This window comes from Poeciliopsis prolifica, unplaced genomic scaffold (assembly GCF_027474105.1).
Source record: "Poeciliopsis prolifica strain line A6 unplaced genomic scaffold, Auburn_PproV2 SCAFFOLD023, whole genome shotgun sequence".
Lineage (NCBI taxonomy): Eukaryota > Metazoa > Chordata > Actinopteri > Cyprinodontiformes > Poeciliidae > Poeciliopsis > Poeciliopsis prolifica.
This window is the reverse complement of record NW_026562398.1, coordinates 351,141-370,042: the sequence shown is the minus strand read 5'-3', so window position 1 is coordinate 370,042 and position 18,902 is coordinate 351,141. Positions and strand designations below refer to the sequence as shown.

Sequence of the window (18,902 nt, the reverse complement as noted above, 5' to 3'; positions counted from 1 at the left end):
CAGCAACAGCTTCCAAATGCAAAACCACACACCTGGAAACAACCCCAGACCTTTTAACTACTTACTTGATTACAGGTTAACGAGGGAAAGGCCTTTTGAGTTACTTGCAGCCTTTAGAGTCCATTGTCCAATTACTTTTGGTCCCTTGAAAAAGAGGAGGCTCTGCATTACAGAGCTATGATTCCTAAATCCTTTCTCCGATTTGGATGTGGAAACTCTCATATTGCAGCTGGGAGTGTGCACTTTCAGCCCATATTATATATAAATTGTATTTCTGAACATATTTTTGTCAACAGCTAAATAACAAAACCTGTGTCACTGTCCAAATATTTCTGGCCCTAACTGTAGATAACATGAGGGGTAACACTCTGATCACTGTTTATGGATGAGGAAAGCACTGATGATGGCTGATTTATCTGTATGCTCGGTGGCTGGTAAGCACATCTGTATTTAGAAGGTTTTCTGTTTATCTAGGCTTCAGTTAAAAGAAATATCTAATACTGAGGTTGCATAATTATGAAGGCTATTAAACACTGATTTGAAAGGTTCATTTGAAAAGGCAACTGGAGGAGCTCCATAGAAGAGGGAAATAATGTTAAATAATTCAGACTGAAGTATCTGTTTTTGTCTGAACGGCATAACCGGAGCAATAGTTTCTCAAAAAAACTCCCACCACGGTAGATCTACTATACTTTTATTAAAAACCTTTTGAGTCTGGCTTAATTAATATGTATGTTTCTTGATTCAGTCATCATGGAGGTTTGTGTCTGCAGTTTCCATCTCCTGCGCCTTCCCCTCACAGCTCCTTCAAACTAGCGGCAATAGCAATTAGCAAACACCTGGTGAACCTGTATGTCTGCTGAGTTCATCATAGGAACTACATCTCAATCAACGTGATGATGTGCTGAAGGCAGAGTATTGGGAAGAAAAGGAGTTTCTTAAAGAGACAGAGACCAATTACAAGACATCACATTTCTTTTAGTCTATGTTTGATAGATGCAGCATTTTCCTAACAAATGAAAATAATATAGATACTATGCTACATTTTAATTATAACTCCTTTAAATTCCTCTCTTTTCCACAGTTTTGCTTTCCCTCACCGGCACTAGTTCTCTGCTGGTTATAGTTAGTTACCTTTGTGTAGACTGAATAGAACATCTATGATCTAATAATATCCCGTTGGCCATGCATATTTCATGTGTTTTTACAGCTATTTCTCAAACCCCGCTTTGGCGAGTCACTTCGTCTTACATTTGGATGTCACTACACACCTTGGCAAATCAGGCTCCATTTCCTGCTCCAATTACAGCTCATGTTTAATTCATAGCCGATACATACATTCTAATTTGACCATATTAAATTATTAAGCTAAAATGTGATAAATGATGAGGAAAACATTAGTTCTGTGATTTAATGATATGAAAGCATTACCTGTGTGGTGTAAACCACACATCTTCAACAAAATGTAAATGACACATTACTGCTTCCCTACTGTTCCCCAAGGTAATATGTGACAAACCATGAGTTAAAGTGCCTTGGAAACCATAACAAGCAACAAGTGAAACATATGTCTCTTTTACTGTGTCAGATTATCTTGTTTATGTGACACATGAGAAATATTTACATATGGGGTAAAACACTTGGGTTAAAATTTGTACTTTGACTTTGAACATATCTTTAATAATACTCCATATCCAAAGTAAGCAAGTCTTCAATGTCATTTGAGTTGTCACATCTGAAAAAAGTCAACAGGTCAACTCTAAAATGAAACACAGATATTAGATACCAAATTTATCTCTCAGAGTAAAACTAGTCAACATTGTTTGTTGAGAAAAACAATAAGAACACCTAAATCTGAGTGATGAAAGTATCATAAAAAGTGGTCTGAACCTCCATGTGGGGACCGTTGTCAAATAAGAGTTGGTGGACATCTCTTCAAAAAGTATCTGGGGGATTTGTCAAAAACTATTTATCAGCAATATATCTCTATCAGCCTGTATTAAGTCCCCATAGTAGCTAATTACTACCACGGCCAGTTGAGGGTGGTTTTCCTCATTTTTTCCTTATTAGTTTTTAAACCATTAATGTGTTGCAGTATGAACATAGGTTTTGTTTGTAACTGATGTCTCTGAGTCTAGACAAAGTGTTTCATGAAATTTGTTTTAATTTACTGCCTTTATAAATTCAAACCCACATATTCTTTTAAGAACTTCCTCACTTTCTGTCACTATTCCAGCTTTTCCAGCATGCCTGACATCACAGCATCATTAAGTTCCCTCAAACTTCTGTTCAGTGTGTTTAAATCTCCTTTGTGGTTCATTAACTTATATTGTGCAACTGGTGCAAGAAGGAATTGTGGAATTTGAGCAAAACTTTAATGACCTGAATGTCACGTTAAAAATATATTTAAAGAGTAAGACTCTTTCTCATATTTACCGACAAACCTTCACTATCAATATCCTTGTTCACACTCTCCTCTCCTCCTCAGAACTCAGATCCAACCACTACTGCCAACAATCTGGATTCCAGCCATCATTACATTCACTATTATTGTTCTTCAATAAACCTTTTAAAACTTTTCCTGGTCTCCAGAGAGCAATCATGCATCTGGGTCAGGCACTTAAGCAAAATTATAACAGACTGTGCTATAAAACTGGCACAATGTGCCTGGAAAATACATAATATCCCCCTTTAATAGACACTTTGAAAATGAACAAAATGGAGCTTCAGATGTTATTTTTGTCACCGTTCCTCTTGGAGCCGTATAAACATAAATATTTCTAAACAAGTCTGAGATACGATGCTGAATTTGGGTCGACTGTTTAAAGAACCTATGATCTAACTAATGGCTTGGCTCCCTGAGCCAACTTACATGCATCACCGATGCATTCTCTGTACTTTTATGAAGTTCAAGTCTCACTAAATGTGTTATCTGATCTAAGAAGTTCAGTGGCTCTATATGTGATTGCTACCTTAGCCTACATTGTAGAAACGCCCTCATTAGGAGAAAAAATCCTCACACAATCAAAAAGGAAATGGCATATGAAGTTGTACAGCGAACAAACACATTTACATATGCCAGTTTGTCATGACTTTGTCTGCTAAGGAGTGAAAACAAATGTACTGCTGGATCTCTGCAGTTTGGATGTAATATCTGTAGCTTCAAGCCTTATGTCTCCGCCAGCCATGACAAATGATTAACTCTAATCATATGTCTCCCAACTCTGAGACTCATGAATCATTCTGCATGAACAGATTAATAGCTCATAAATCTTACGAGGAACATTATATCTGTGCAATTAGAGCACTCGCGCCGCAGCACAAGTCTCATGGTATATTCAAAATGTTTGGTGAATATTAAAGTGAAACGAGCAGTTAGAAACCCAGATCTGAGCTCGCAGAGGAACTGAGTCTCTTCCTGCAGAAATACATCATGACGGCCGAGTGTGGCTGCAGTTAATGGCACGGAGAATACCAACGGCGAGGAAGTTACAGCACTTGATGTGAGTGATGCACCAGCTTTGCCACAGTTGGAAAAATGCTGAGAATCTCAGACCATCTGTAGATAAATGCCGCTGTTTAGGGGTGTTATCATTAAATGCCTGCCATTCTGCAGAGATGCTCTGTGTAATTCTAGATGAATGACAAGCAACAATAGGTGCATCCATTTTGTGAGGTATTACACATCATAACGAGCAAACTGAAATAACCAGAATGAGTTCCCCTTTCTTCTAAAGTGGCTATTTTGCTGTTGATCATTTCTGATTACAACGATGTGTGTACCTCTAATGACAAGCAGCAAAATAGTCTGAGGTGTGGACTCAGGCTATGCACACAAAGTGAATACATCCGCTTTGTATTCTGTCTATTTCAGAAATTTTGAGTAGTTCTTTACAGAAGAAATAACTTCACTGTTATGTTCTGCTTTGTGTTGGAATATATCATAAAAAAATGTTTAAAATGCACTGAAAATATTTACCTCATAACAACATGCGAACAGATTAAATGTTTTTTTGCAATGTGCTGTATTAGCAATATGAAGTAGACAGCAAATGTCTTTCTCCAATTTTCTCTTTCAGCTGAATTGTTCTTTTCCCACTCACATAGGAAGATTATCCAAACTCTAATTTTTATTGATAAAAAGACAGCAGGGGCTGTTTATCCAAACAATAACAAAATGTTCTGCTTGGGAAATGAAGACAATTTTGTGCCATTAATGTGACATTCTCTCAAATTAACCAAATTTGGTTTAGATTTAATAGCTTAGATTTGCATGGCTTGATTAAAATAAAGAAAAACACGTTCTTTTAATCACATTTGAACAAAGCCTGGAAATGAACCTTTTTTTTTTTTAATCAAAATCTTATTTTTAATACCTTGAAAGTGATTATACATAGTTTGCCCTGGTTGATCCACACACATCTACACTGAAAAAAATAAGTCATTGGATGAACATAAAAAAATTATGGAAAGGATTTCCACCTGATTACTTTGCTTTATTTCAGCACCATGTACTTGTGTTACTCCTATTTAAAGCAAATGTGTTAGGTCAACCTAATTTATTAAGATTATTCCAATGTAAAGCAAATGTGTTGGCTCAACTTGTTACAATGGTGATTCAATGGGTGATTCTAAATCAAACATGTTGGCTCAACGTAATATATTGTGGTTATTTTATATAAATAAAATGAGTTGGCGAAACATAATTCATTAAGGTTGTTCTAATTTAAACCAAATATGTTGGCTTAACCAGAATTATGGTAATGCAATGGATGATTGTAAATCAAATGAGTTGGCTCAACTCCATTCATTAAGGTTATTCAAATTCAAATGAAATGTGTTGGCTCAACATATTTTTTAAAGGTTCCTTTAACTCAGTTACTATAGCGTGACCCAGTGTAATGCAATACAGCCAGCCCAACTAATCTGCAATGTTTAGGACCAAATCATTGATGTAACTTCATTAAGATGAATGTAAATCTAGTTGAAACCACCTTATTTTACAGTGGTACCTTCACACTACCTGATTCAGTAGGTCCAACTCACTAAAAGCAAGTTAGCTCAACAAATATGCTTCATGCTAAAAGACAGCTAGTTAATCATGTGGAAATCCTTTTCATTATTTCATTACGTTAATTCAAAGACATATTTTCAAGCGTTAATCAAGCATTTTAAGATAGCACTAGGTGAAAGTGTAGGAAGAACACTCAACAATTAGAAAAGGTACAACACAATTGTATTTTCAGAATTGCTATACATCGTTTTTTTACACAGCACAAAACACAGCTGAGTTGGACATTGAAATAAAAAAACAACTACAAAAAGGTTACAGTTTCATTTCCCAGCCAATTCTTTACAACATAAAACATGTCAGTATAGTTGCTCAACTTAGAGAACTGTAACAATATAAATCTTTTCTACTGCAGACTTTAAACACTCATTTTCCATATGAAACTTTACTCAACTTAGCAGCGAGTTTCATATTGAGAACTTGTGCTTTCTTTGATAAGTTCTTTCCATCCAATTTCATTATTATTTTCTGTATTACTTCAAAGGTATGCTTGAGTTACTGAGCAAGTTGAGTGCTGAACGCACTAAACTTGAGGGTAGCTCAAGTTTAGTGCGTAGATTAGTCCCAGCAGCATCACTATTGCAGAAGATACACTGCCCAAGCTGTTCATAACTTCCACCTCCTCCAGGACAATCCCAACATCCAGATGTGCATCGGCAGCCTCTGCACCCTCTGCTCAAATGACGATTCCGAGGACAGTCTCGGCTTTGGCCATTTCTGCACATTCATCAACGTCCTAAGGGAGTTATGGAAGGGTATTGGGGGGGGGGGGGGGGGAGACAATTCACATATAATTAAATAAATAAATTAGACTGACATTGATTGAGTCACTCATGGACCTTAGTTGGTGAAAGTATTTTAACAACTCTTAGGAGTTCTATTGTAAACACAAAGAGAATTTAACATACCATGTACTCCCTCACCAGCTTCTCTGGATCTTCATTTAGGTACACACACAGACCTTTGAGGATGCACTCTCGTCTGACCTCAGCAGTGTCTTCCTAAATATGCAGATCAAAAAACAATGAGAACAATCTCAAAACTCCAGCAGTATAGGTTCACACACTTGAAAACATAGCTACATTCAAAGGAAGTCACAACAAAAGTGATCAGTGGCTTGCAGTCTATTTGAAAGATATTTAAAATTGTTAGTATCCCTTCATTATGCCATGACTAAAATTGAGTTTAACATCTCATTTAAACATCTAACTGAAGCTGTTAGATGTTTAAATAAAGACATGAATATATCACCAAAGAAATATGTGAAAAGTACAGAATGGTCAACACAGTCTATATCCTTCTACTTAAATGAATATGCAAAGCATTCCATGTCTTACAAGTACATGGACAGTCTATGTGTGGGCATGGATAACGTCGCATATGCCGGTGTTTAAGTGTAAAATGTTTTAACAGGTCATATCTACGAGACAGAAAGAGACTACACTCCTTACATTTCCACATCCCCACGCAAATAAAGACAAATAAAACAGACTGGCCAAATAAATGTTTAGCTGAACCCTAGCTTTATAAGCTCTCTACTACATTCAGTCACTTTAGATCTGGCAAAACTTACTATTAGCCACTGAAATCTATAACTTGATAGCCGATGAGCCCCTTGACCAGTACTTACGCAGGTGGATTACAGACAGGTGATGTTCTGAAAGAGATCAGATATATTTTCAGCCATTAAAATATGCAATTCATACTGAACTGAGTTGTATCTTTTAGTACAAGTCCCTTGAATGCCTCATGAATATAACCACTGGACACATGCAAGCACATATGTGCAGAACAATGGTGAATTGAACATGGCAGAAAGCAATAGTAACATAGGTCAAAATGAGCACAAACAATCAACACAAAAAACATCAACATTTCAAAATTAAACCAATGAACTTCAATATTGTTTCTGAGCTACAATTATTTGGGGACAACAAAGAAGAGTCCAAAAAACCCCAACATCTTTACAGCAGAGGAATATGTATTTTAAAGAAAAAAATAGAAAGCTCAAGTCTGTAATAATGGATAATCCATTGAGAGTTTTAGCCTGACAAAATATACTAGAAATCCATAACTAACAGGTATTTTAGGAACATTTAACAAAGCTCAGAAAGCAATGCTTTCTGCAGGTTTCACCGACTGAAATGTAGGACTTTTTATTACCATAATTAATTAAGAATCTCGATGATGATAGAAAGGTACCAAAGTGTGTGTGTGTATCTACATTTACCTCCATAGTAACATTACTGAAATAGAATTAAAATAGTTAGAAATAGACTGATGTTAGATCCGTGTGTTAAAAATCCTCTAAACCTCCAGGGAGCTCAGGAGGAACAAAACTGTGACATTTCTGGGTCCATTTGTGTCACTGGCAGCAGCTTTGTACACTACATATGGCTCTGCAGACTTTTTTCGCACAAAATGTACCTAACATGGTGCGGCGATAAATGTAAACAAAATGCTATCTGCCTTAACCTAACCGACTTAATCTACAGAACATGAAATAATGTGACACAAGTATGGAACAAGTAGAAAATGGTGCAGATGGTAGAGAAATTTTAAGTTACATATTTTTATATGGACTTAGATGAAAATAGTTTGACTCTTACCTTCTTCAAATTAAGTAGATGCACGCCAGGAATCTCCCCTCTGCCCTTGAAAAAACCCAACAAGGTGCAAGCCAGTTATCTCGCGTGATTTTCCGTAATCTCTTGATGTCTCTGGATTCTCTTCAGCGGGAGATTAGTCTGACACTATAGCGCTTTGGAACTGACGTCACTGTGTTTTTTTTTATTAGATTAACTTTGACAAATATTGATATTGAATAAAATAAAAACACACACACACACACACACACACACACACACACACACACACACACACACACACATATATATATATATATATATATATATATATATATATATATATATATATATATATATATATATATATATAAGATACTGCGCAGGACCCTCAAGCCTGGGAGCTTGAGGAATTAGATGTATTCAAGTTGAGATAACGTCATTCAATCACGTTAGTCCAGTTGAGAGAAAAAACCGATTGTCTCGCGTTTTCTCGCGTGATATCCCGTGATCTCACTCGTTGTCATCAGCACAATATCAGTCTAAATATAATGAATCATGTTAGCTCAACATGATTCAATTTTATAAATGTGAAGTCGTGGAATATCTTGTTTATCCAACATGATTTTATCACGTTTTCGTTTCAAACCCAACATTATTGTGTGAAAGGTACATGATATTTTTTTGTTAATGTAATACGCCCCGACGTTCTTTTTTTTTTTTGGCGGAAGATCTAGCTGACGTAATTGAATCACGTTATCTCACCTTGAATACATTTTATTCCATTTGCGAGAAAAAACCGATTGTCTCGCGTATTCTCGCGTGATATCCCGTGATTTCTCGTAATCTTGCGTGAACTTGCGTGATATCGCGTGATCTCACTCGTGGTCTTCAGCATAGGATCGGTCTGACTATAATGAATCATGTTCGCTCAACATGATTACATTTTATAAACGTTGAAGTTGTGGAATATCTTATTTATGCAACATGATTGTATCATGTTTTTGGCTCAAACATGGAATTATTTAGTTAACAGTACATGATATTCTTTTGTTAATGTGATAACCCCTGAGGTTCCTTTTTTACAGTGTATGAATATGCAAATAAACCCCCACATCTCTTCCCAGCCACTCACCCTTGACTCTGCTCAGTCACTGCAAAAGTACTCTTCGCCACACAATGATAATTAGGAAGACAGGAGCATCAGCTAAACATATTTAGGATGGAATCCAAGGAGAAAAACAAACAGAAGGCACCACTGCACTGTAAAAAAGGAACCTCAGGGGTTATCACATTAACAAAAGAATATCATGTACTGTTAACTAAATAATTCCATGTTTGAGCCAAAAACATGATACAATCATGTTGCATAAATAAGATATTCCACAACTTCAACGTTTATAAAATGTAATCATGTTGAGCGAACATGATTCATTATAGTCAGACCGATCCTATGCTGAAGACCACGAGTGAGATCACGCGATATCACGCAAGTTCACGCAAGATTACGAGAAATCACGGGATATCACGCGAGAATACGCGAGACAATCGGTTTTTTTCTCGCAAATGGAATAAAATGTATTCAAGGTGAGATAACGTGATTCAATTACGTCAGCTAGATCTTCCGCCAAAAAAAAAAAAGAACGTCGGGGCGTATTACATTAACAAAAAAATATCATGTACCTTTCACACAATAATGTTGGGTTTGAAACGAAAACGTGATAAAATCATGTTGGATAAACAAGATATTCCACGACTTCACATTTATAAAATTGAATCATGTTGAGCTAACATGATTCATTATATTTAGACTGATATTGTGCTGATGACAACGAGTGAGATCACGGGATATCACGCGAGAAAACGCGAGACAATCGGTTTTTTCTCTCAACTGGACTAACGTGATTGAATGACGTTATCTCAACTTGAATACATCTAATTCCTCAAGCTCCCAGGCTTGAGGGTCCTGCGCAGTATCTTATATATATATATATATATATATATATATATATATATATATATATATATATATATATATATATATATATGTGTGTGTGTGTGTGTGTGTGTGTGTGTGTGTGTGTGTGTGTGTGTGTGTGTTTTTATTTTATTCAATATCAATATTTGTCAAAGTTAATCTAATAAAAAAAAACACAGTGACGTCAGTTCCAAAGCGCTATAGTGTCAGACTAATCTCCCGCTGAAGAGAATCCAGAGACATCAAGAGATTACGGAAAATCACGCGAGATAACTGGCTTGCACCTTGTTGGGTTTTTTCAAGGGCAGAGGGGAGATTCCTGGCGTGCATCTACTTAATTTGAAGAAGGTAAGAGTCAAACTATTTTCATCTAAGTCCATATAAAAATATGTAACTTAAAATTTCTCTACCATTTGCACCATTTTCTACTTGTTCCATACTTGTGTCACATTATTTCATGTTCTGTAGATTAAGTCGGTTAGGTTAAGGCAGATAGCATTTTGTTTACATTTATCGCCGCACCATGTTAGGTACATTTTGTGCGAAAAAAGTCTGCAGAGCCATATGTAGTGTACAAAGCTGCTGCCAGTGACACAAATGGACCCCAGAAATGTCACAGTTTTGTTCCTCCTGAGCTCCCTGGAGGTTTAGAGGATTTTTAACACACGGATCTAACATCAGTCTATTTCTAACTATTTTAATTCTATTTCAGTAATGTTACTATGGAGGTAAATGTAGATACACACACACACTTTGGTACCTTTCTATCATCATCGAGATTCTTAATTAATTATGGTAATAAAAAGTCCTACATTTCAGTCGGTGAAACCTGCAGAAAGCATTGCTTTCTGAGCTTTGTTAAATGTTCCTAAAATACCTGTTAGTTATGGATTTCTAGTATATTTTGTCAGGCTAAAACTCTCAATGGATTATCCATTATTACAGACTTGAGCTTTCTATTTTTTTCTTTAAAATACATATTCCTCTGCTGTAAAGATGTTGGGGTTTTTTGGACTCTTCTTTGTTGTCCCCAAATAATTGTAGCTCAGAAACAATATTGAAGTTCATTGGTTTAATTTTGAAATGTTGATGTTTTTTGTGTTGATTGTTTGTGCTCATTTTGACCTATGTTACTATTGCTTTCTGCCATGTTCAATTCACCATTGTTCTGCACATATGTGCTTGCATGTGTCCAGTGGTTATATTCATGAGGCATTCAAGGGACTTGTACTAAAAGATACAACTCAGTTCAGTATGAATTGCATATTTTAATGGCTGAAAATATATCTGATCTCTTTCAGAACATCACCTGTCTGTAATCCACCTGCGTAAGTACTGGTCAAGGGGCTCATCGGCTATCAAGTTATAGATTTCAGTGGCTAATAGTAAGTTTTGCCAGATCTAAAGTGACTGAATGTAGTAGAGAGCTTATAAAGCTAGGGTTCAGCTAAACATTTATTTGGCCAGTCTGTTTTATTTGTCTTTATTTGCGGGGATGTGGAAATGTAAGGAGTGTAGTCTCTTTCTGTCTCGTAGATATGACCTGTTAAAACATTTTACACTTAAACACCGGCATATGCGACGTTATCCATGCCCACACATAGACTGTCCATGTACTTGTAAGACATGGAATGCTTTGCATATTCATTTAAGTAGAAGGATATAGACTGTGTTGACCATTCTGTACTTTTCACATATTTCTTTGGTGATATATTCATGTCTTTATTTAAACATCTAACAGCTTCAGTTAGATGTTTAAATGAGATGTTAAACTCAATTTTAGTCATGGCATAATGAAGGGATACTAACAATTTTAAATATCTTTCAAATAGACTGCAAGCCACTGATCACTTTTGTTGTGACTTCCTTTGAATGTAGCTATGTTTTCAAGTGTGTGAACCTATACTGCTGGAGTTTTGAGATTGTTCTCATTGTTTTTTGATCTGCATATTTAGGAAGACACTGCTGAGGTCAGACGAGAGTGCATCCTCAAAGGTCTGTGTGTGTACCTAAATGAAGATCCAGAGAAGCTGGTGAGGGAGTACATGGTATGTTAAATTCTCTTTGTGTTTACAATAGAACTCCTAAGAGTTGTTAAAATACTTTCACCAACTAAGGTCCATGAGTGACTCAATCAATGTCAGTCTAATTTATTTATTTAATTATATGTGAATTGTCTCCCCCCCCCCCCCCCAATACCCTTCCATAACTCCCTTAGGACGTTGATGAATGTGCAGAAATGGCCAAAGCCGAGACTGTCCTCGGAATCGTCATTTGAGCAGAGGGTGCAGAGGCTGCCGATGCACATCTGGATGTTGGGATTGTCCTGGAGGAGGTGGAAGTTATGAACAGCTTGGGCAGTGTATCTTCTGCAATAGTGATGCTGCTGGGACTAATCTACGCACTAAACTTGAGCTACCCTCAAGTTTAGTGCGTTCAGCACTCAACTTGCTCAGTAACTCAAGCATACCTTTGAAGTAATACAGAAAATAATAATGAAATTGGATGGAAAGAACTTATCAAAGAAAGCACAAGTTCTCAATATGAAACTCGCTGCTAAGTTGAGTAAAGTTTCATATGGAAAATGAGTGTTTAAAGTCTGCAGTAGAAAAGATTTATATTGTTACAGTTCTCTAAGTTGAGCAACTATACTGACATGTTTTATGTTGTAAAGAATTGGCTGGGAAATGAAACTGTAACCTTTTTGTAGTTGTTTTTTTATTTCAATGTCCAACTCAGCTGTGTTTTGTGCTGTGTAAAAAAACGATGTATAGCAATTCTGAAAATACAATTGTGTTGTACTTTTCTAATTGTTGAGTGTTCTTCCTACACTTTCACCTAGTGCTATCTTAAAATGCTTGATTAACGCTTGAAAATATGTCTTTGAATTAACGTAATGAAATAATGAAAAGGATTTCCACATGATTAACTAGCTGTCTTTTAGCATGAAGCATATTTGTTGAGCTAACTTGCTTTTAGTGAGTTGGACCTACTGAATCAGGTAGTGTGAAGGTACCACTGTAAAATAAGGTGGTTTCAACTAGATTTACATTCATCTTAATGAAGTTACATCAATGATTTGGTCCTAAACATTGCAGATTAGTTGGGCTGGCTGTATTGCATTACACTGGGTCACGCTATAGTAACTGAGTTAAAGGAACCTTTAAAAAATATGTTGAGCCAACACATTTCATTTGAATTTGAATAACCTTAATGAATGGAGTTGAGCCAACTCATTTGATTTACAATCATCCATTGCATTACCATAATTCTGGTTAAGCCAACATATTTGGTTTAAATTAGAACAACCTTAATGAATTATGTTTCGCCAAACTCATTTTATTTATATAAGAATAACCACAATATATTACGTTGAGCCAACATGTTTGATTTAGAATCACCCATTGAATCACCATTGTAACAAGTTGAGCCAAACACATTTGCTTTACATTGGAATAATCTTAATAAATTAGGTTGACCTAACACATTTGCTTTAAATAGGAGTAACACAAGTACATGGTGCTGAAATAAAGCAAAGTAATCAGGTGGAAATCCTTTCCATAATTTTTTTATGTTCATCCAATGACTTATTTTTTTCAGTGTGAGGGTGAACTGAAAGGAGCTGGTTTCATTATTATTGCACTCTGAAATAGCTAAAACTTAATAACAGGTACAGCAATTTAGTCCATTTGACCCTCGTGAGCACTGTTTAACATCGGTTTAATTGGTTACAGCAGGTTTTCATAAGGAAGTACTGTGCTAGTAAGTGACTTACTCTGTTAAATCAAGGCACAATTCATCTCTGAATTAAGTTTCTAAGCCACAGAGGTAAGCTCAATTTATTTCCATCCATTACATTAAGCAGAGGTATGTATAAAAGTCTACATGTCTGCTTAGCAAAAAAATTTGCATATGTTTCTGGGTACTAAAATGCAGTCTGGTGCAGATTCTGAAAGATGCTTGCTCCACTTATTTATTTATTTTTTTAAACCAAATTACTATAATAACAGTCACAAAGAATGACAATTCCCTTCAATTTCCCAACAAACTTTGACATTCTGAAAAGATCAAGGTGGTCAGTGTGCCTGTGTGAAAACATCTGACTATGAAGTCATGTTCTGTATCGTCATCAGGATGCAGGTTCTTCCAGGAGAACATCAATGTGACCACTGCGGTCTTGGTTTTTCTTTGCTCTTTCTTGTCTTCTGTTCTTTTTCTTTCCTTCTTCACCTGTTTCGTTTTTCTCCTCCTGTCAGCTTATCTGCATGTGTCTCCTGCAAGCGCTTCTTTTTCAGATTCCTGGCAGCACACCCAGGACAGCTGTTGCTCAACTCCTTGTTACCAAATATCAACCATGGCGTTCTCCTCGCACTGCCAAGATCAGTTGCTCTTGCCAGATTGGTGAAACTCCAAATGGATCCTTGCTGTGATCTTGTTTAATTGTCTTTCTCGTGTTGTCTAGATTTTTTTTTTCAGTTTAATATCACAAATCAACAAGCAGGAGTTCAGCTTACTTGTCTTTTAAAAATCCCATCAACTAGCTGTAGCTTCGGCTTTCTTTTGCATGTTAAACCTACAAAAGAATTTTCCATATCCAAACATGCCATAAGTATCATTCTATCAACTAGAGTTCCTGCAATTTGGAGTATTTCTTTATATTGTTAGAAGTGTGTTATTGTGATTTTTTTTTATTAGAAGGGAAAAGTGTACGGTAATCAAACAATTTTTTTCCTTTTCTTTCTGTGAAACATACTATTTACTTTTAAGTGTTTGTTTCAAGGATGACTCCTACTGATGTAGCGTCTAATTTTCGAGGCAGTCGTTACACATTTACGTTCTAAAACAAACAAAAATTAAATGGTTTCAGGAGTTTTTAAATATATATAAATATATGAAAAAATATATGTTGTACATATTTGAAAATGTGTTAATACTGAAGAACAACTACTTTAACAAAATGTTAAAATAAAAAAAAGTAGCATTTTCTAACTTGTACATGTTTCTATTTTGGTCTGTAGATGGTCAGGCTTTTAGTTTAATTTATGTTACTGTTTTGATCATTTCTTTATTGTTTATGTCCTTAAGTCTTTCTATTTTTTGTTTTCTATCATCTTGTCTCTCTTCCACCTTTAGTCTCTCTCTGCTGCATTCATTCACCTCTGATTAGCCTCTCTGGTTCTCCTGTCATTTCTTCGCCCATTTTCCAGTATATGTATCTCCTTTTCTTGGTTCTTCACTGGTTCCTTTGTAACTCTAAGTGAGAGCTCCTGCTTCCCTCTACGTTGGTTTCTCTCAGTTCTTTTTCTGCGTTCTAGTCTACCCCACGGTTCATTGTTTCTTCTCTTTTTGGAGTGTTTTTGCAAGCTCTCCTTTTGATTACTTATTAAACTCTCTGCTCCTCATCTCCTGCCTCCACTTTGTCTGTGCCTGGGTCCTCTTCAAACACCATAAATAAAACCTGAAACTCAGCTCTGGTATTTATACCAGCATGAATCATCATCTGTTTATTTGTTCTTTTTCTCTTAGCTTAAGATGTATAATCAGGTCTTCCAAGCTATTGTGGCTTTGTTATTTAATCGAAAAATATGTAAGATTTGTTCAACGAGAGATGGGACAAATGTCATCGGAGACACAATGTGTTATGTGTAGCGCAGGTGAAATTAAATTGTCATTCTTCACTTTTTATTGGTTTAAGTTAAAGCTGGTGCACAGTCATTGTGAATGCTAAATAAATAAGATGCATTTTCTTCATTTGCAAAGCACACTAAATTGGAAAGTATTTGCGTGTGCATGTATGTGTGTGAGTGTGAGTCCAGACGTTTAGATAATGAAGATGCTTTGCCTTTGGAGGCATGGTGCCAACAGTGTAGCGGTAGACGATTGTGCTTATTTAAAAACTGAGCACATTTCCTTTTACATCTACACTTTTCCACATCCAACAAACACTTAACCCAGAACACTTCTAAATTTGCGTTTATTCTTTAGATAGTACATATTTAAGTCATGTGAAATAACATGCTTACAATTAACTTTTTCTTTGTATAATTTGGAAAGAAATAGTTGCAGTTAGCTTTTCAGCAGCAGGCAATTACATACTCTGCTTTACATAGTCACTCCAAGACCACCAACTGCAAAACAGAACACTAATCTAATTTTACAGGTCAAAGGTATCGTCATGAATATTCAGATTTTATTTTCATCACACACAAAGCAAACAAAGTCAGGTCTCAATCATTTTGCCTTCCATGAGAAACAAAATCTAATTTAACAACAAACTAGATTCATTCAAATGAAAACAGCCACGTACTTGAACATCAAACCTATCCCAGAGTACTTTGCTTTATTCCACTGGGAAATTAAATTATGATCCTCACTGGATTAACTACTGGCATCTCTCCTAAATATGCCATTACTTGGTTTTATGCTTTTAGGTACTGTCATACAGTAATTTAACTCATTATGTTTGGAGTTAATTCAGAGTGATAATGACATGAGAAATAATTCCTGGTGATGCAGGAGCAATTATATGAATGGGAAAAAAAACATTTTTGTTTGAAGTAACAGAAGAAAATATATTCTGCTGAAACTTTCATTCAACATTTTGCTAACTAAGCCTGATTGTACAGTAAATTTTCTCTGGTTCCATTAAAAATGTGGTTTAAGATTATAGAAGACTGTTTCTTCTTTGAACTCCATATTTCAAAAATACTTTTGACCTGAAGCATTGTTTGGGCAAGTTAGAAATAATTAAATAATGCATCTCTAAGACTTTAACTGCAGGTGGTTGTTTAAGGATTTACTCATCTGTTTTGACATTTTCTGATGTAGAATCCTGTGCGTTTTTACTGCACCCATGACTTTGTGTGCAACATTGAATAAACTGTATTTACTGGGCTAACTTTGTTTCTTTATCAGTAGCACATTGTCAGGCTCACTGAAGATAAGAACTGCAGCACGTCTATGAAGAAAATCCCATTTGAAACCTGCTGAAGTGTCTAACCTTTTCTCATGGTGGAGTAGTGGCTTGCCAGTGAAGCATAACCCATTGTTTACAGCATTGGATAAAGAGTGGCCATGCAAATGATTCAGGCTTTTCCTAGAAGAAGAAAAAAGGTATCATTAGTAATCATAATTTTTGATCAATTTGTTTTGATGCCTTCAGGGGAGCATTCTGGGAAACCTTTCAGGTATTTAAATCCCTTCATCCTTCCAGCTGTTGACCTCCTAAATTGGCTTGTTGAGCCAAAGGCTACTGCGAGACCCACTGCCTTAAGATCTCTTTCTATGTGTTTTTAACTGAGGAATCTTTGAATTAATTCATTTATGATGCTGTTAATGTTTTCTGTTTTTGCGGTGAGTGTCCTGTAACCTTCCACTTATAGTTACAAACCCCATTTTTTGAAAATGTTTTGTTTAAAAGAGATACCTACATGAATAAAAAATTAACATTTTGGAACTTGCAGGATAAAGGCTCATTATTTAATTTTTTCTTGTTTTCCTTTATATTCACATTTCCCCCTCCTTTGCATTTAAAAGGTTGCATGTTGTTGTCTGTTTCTAGATCTTGATTTTCCTTTTTCCATCAAACTTTTTGCTGAAGACCCAAGCTTTGTGACTGGCTCCACTTATCCTGAATCATACCAACCAGACAACACATCAATGGCACCATGATAAGTAGCGATAAACAGTGCCTTTTTTTTTTTGTCTCCATAAAGTTTGCAAAGTGGTGTGACATAATGTTGAGTTTAATTGGATATAGTTACATCTCTGCTTACCAAGCACCTCCTCGTGACACTACATCTGCAAACTGGGACTTTTTGTCATTTTGTTCAATGACGTGGGATTTGCTCTTGTACCACTTCAGTAACAGGGTGAAAAATGTTTTAAGCAATGCACAGTACTGGCAACTGATGATTGAGATATCAATGTGATGTGTTGTGTGAATGGTCTTATAAATATACCAGCGATGAAAAGCTGCAGGGCAGGCACTTTTATGTGAGGGTGATTCACATTATATTCAATACCCGTAAAGCTCAACCAGGCTCTAAATCGATCCACACACTCAGGAAATGACACGAAATTGCCATACAGCATCTGACACAAGCACAATGGATATGTTGCAAATGTAGCTCTACAAGTAGTTTGGGAAATATGGTGCTGTGTGTGTGTGTGTCTCTAGTTGGCCTTAAAGATGACAAATGTGTGTTGAAACCCTTGCGTCTGAATATGAAAACGTTGGGAACAATATATTACATGGCTCCCGAAGCAGGCTCTAAAGTGAGAAAAGCCTCATTGGAAATTAATGAAACAAAGTAAAAATGGTCAATAAACGCATGTGACAGTCCTGTGGTTGATTTATCGCTTAACAAGTGCAGAACAAAAGTAAGTTTTTCATTAAGCTACCAGCTTCCAGTTGTGTGAGAGCACAGGTCAACAAGCAGAGGAGTAAGCGAGCTTCATCAAATATTCAGGTGTGTTAAGTCCAATTTTAACATTTCAATTCTGAAGAATTGAAGCCACAACGGAAGACCATAGTATTGATTTTTTTTTTTTTTTTCTGGCGGTACTATGAAGAGTATACATTTCCACTGTAGACTCTACTTTCTGGGTTGAATAATTTTTGAAGGACGCCTAAATTATTTACCTCATAAACCTCCACAACATGTCTTACATATCCAGAGTTAAACCATTTGCTACCGTTTTCTAAATCCTTCAAAATGCAACAGAACATCTGTTGTTTTAGTCGACCAAATGTGCACCACCTGTAGAGTCACTTACAATGTTTTGGATGTTGATTTATAATCAGGTCCCTTATGGTACAAAAGTTTTCTTGAGTTACTTTAGATAAAAACAAATCTCTTTTTTTAAAAGGGAAATGCAGCTGTTAATGAGATTTCACATCCTGCTGTTAACCAATTTCGCATCTGTTGGTATATACGCTGGTGACTCAGCCCTTGTTCACAGAAATATCTCCGGTACATGAACTTTATCACATTAAAGAATATCCATTAAAACAATATGTTCTGGTTTCTGCGATGTCTGTAGGGAAGAGAATAGAGATTAGAGCAGGTGAGGATAACCTGAGATGAATCAGTTTGGATTTGTTGAGTAATAACATTGTCTATAGTGAACATCCAATATTGAAGGGAAAGAAGGATCCAGATGGTGGGTGGCAAATTGGATACTTCCAAAGAATTTTGACTGTAAGAGTAGGACCCATAAGAGTGTCCAACCTGAGAGGCACAAAGAAGAATACATCTTCAAAAAC

The 18,902-nt window shown here is 36.0% G+C and overlaps 2 long non-coding RNA genes across 2 annotated transcripts; one reads left to right on the top strand and one right to left on the bottom strand.

Annotated features, from left to right (window-relative positions):
- Positions 1–5,219: 5,219 nt before the first annotated feature.
- LOC129370368 (uncharacterized) lies at positions 5,220–7,794 on the bottom strand. Its single transcript, XR_008607048.1, has 4 exons — positions 7,681–7,794; positions 6,645–6,728; positions 5,980–6,072; positions 5,220–5,807 (listed from the first exon to the last, which is right to left on the bottom strand). It is a non-coding gene; the product is annotated as an uncharacterized LOC129370368 (long non-coding RNA).
- Positions 7,795–9,868: 2,074 nt separating this feature from the next.
- On the top strand, positions 9,869–12,400 carry LOC129370369 (uncharacterized). The gene is made up of 4 exons (XR_008607049.1): positions 9,869–9,982; positions 10,936–11,019; positions 11,590–11,682; positions 11,853–12,400. It is a non-coding gene; the product is annotated as an uncharacterized LOC129370369 (long non-coding RNA).
- The last annotated feature ends 6,502 nt before the right edge of the window (positions 12,401–18,902 follow it).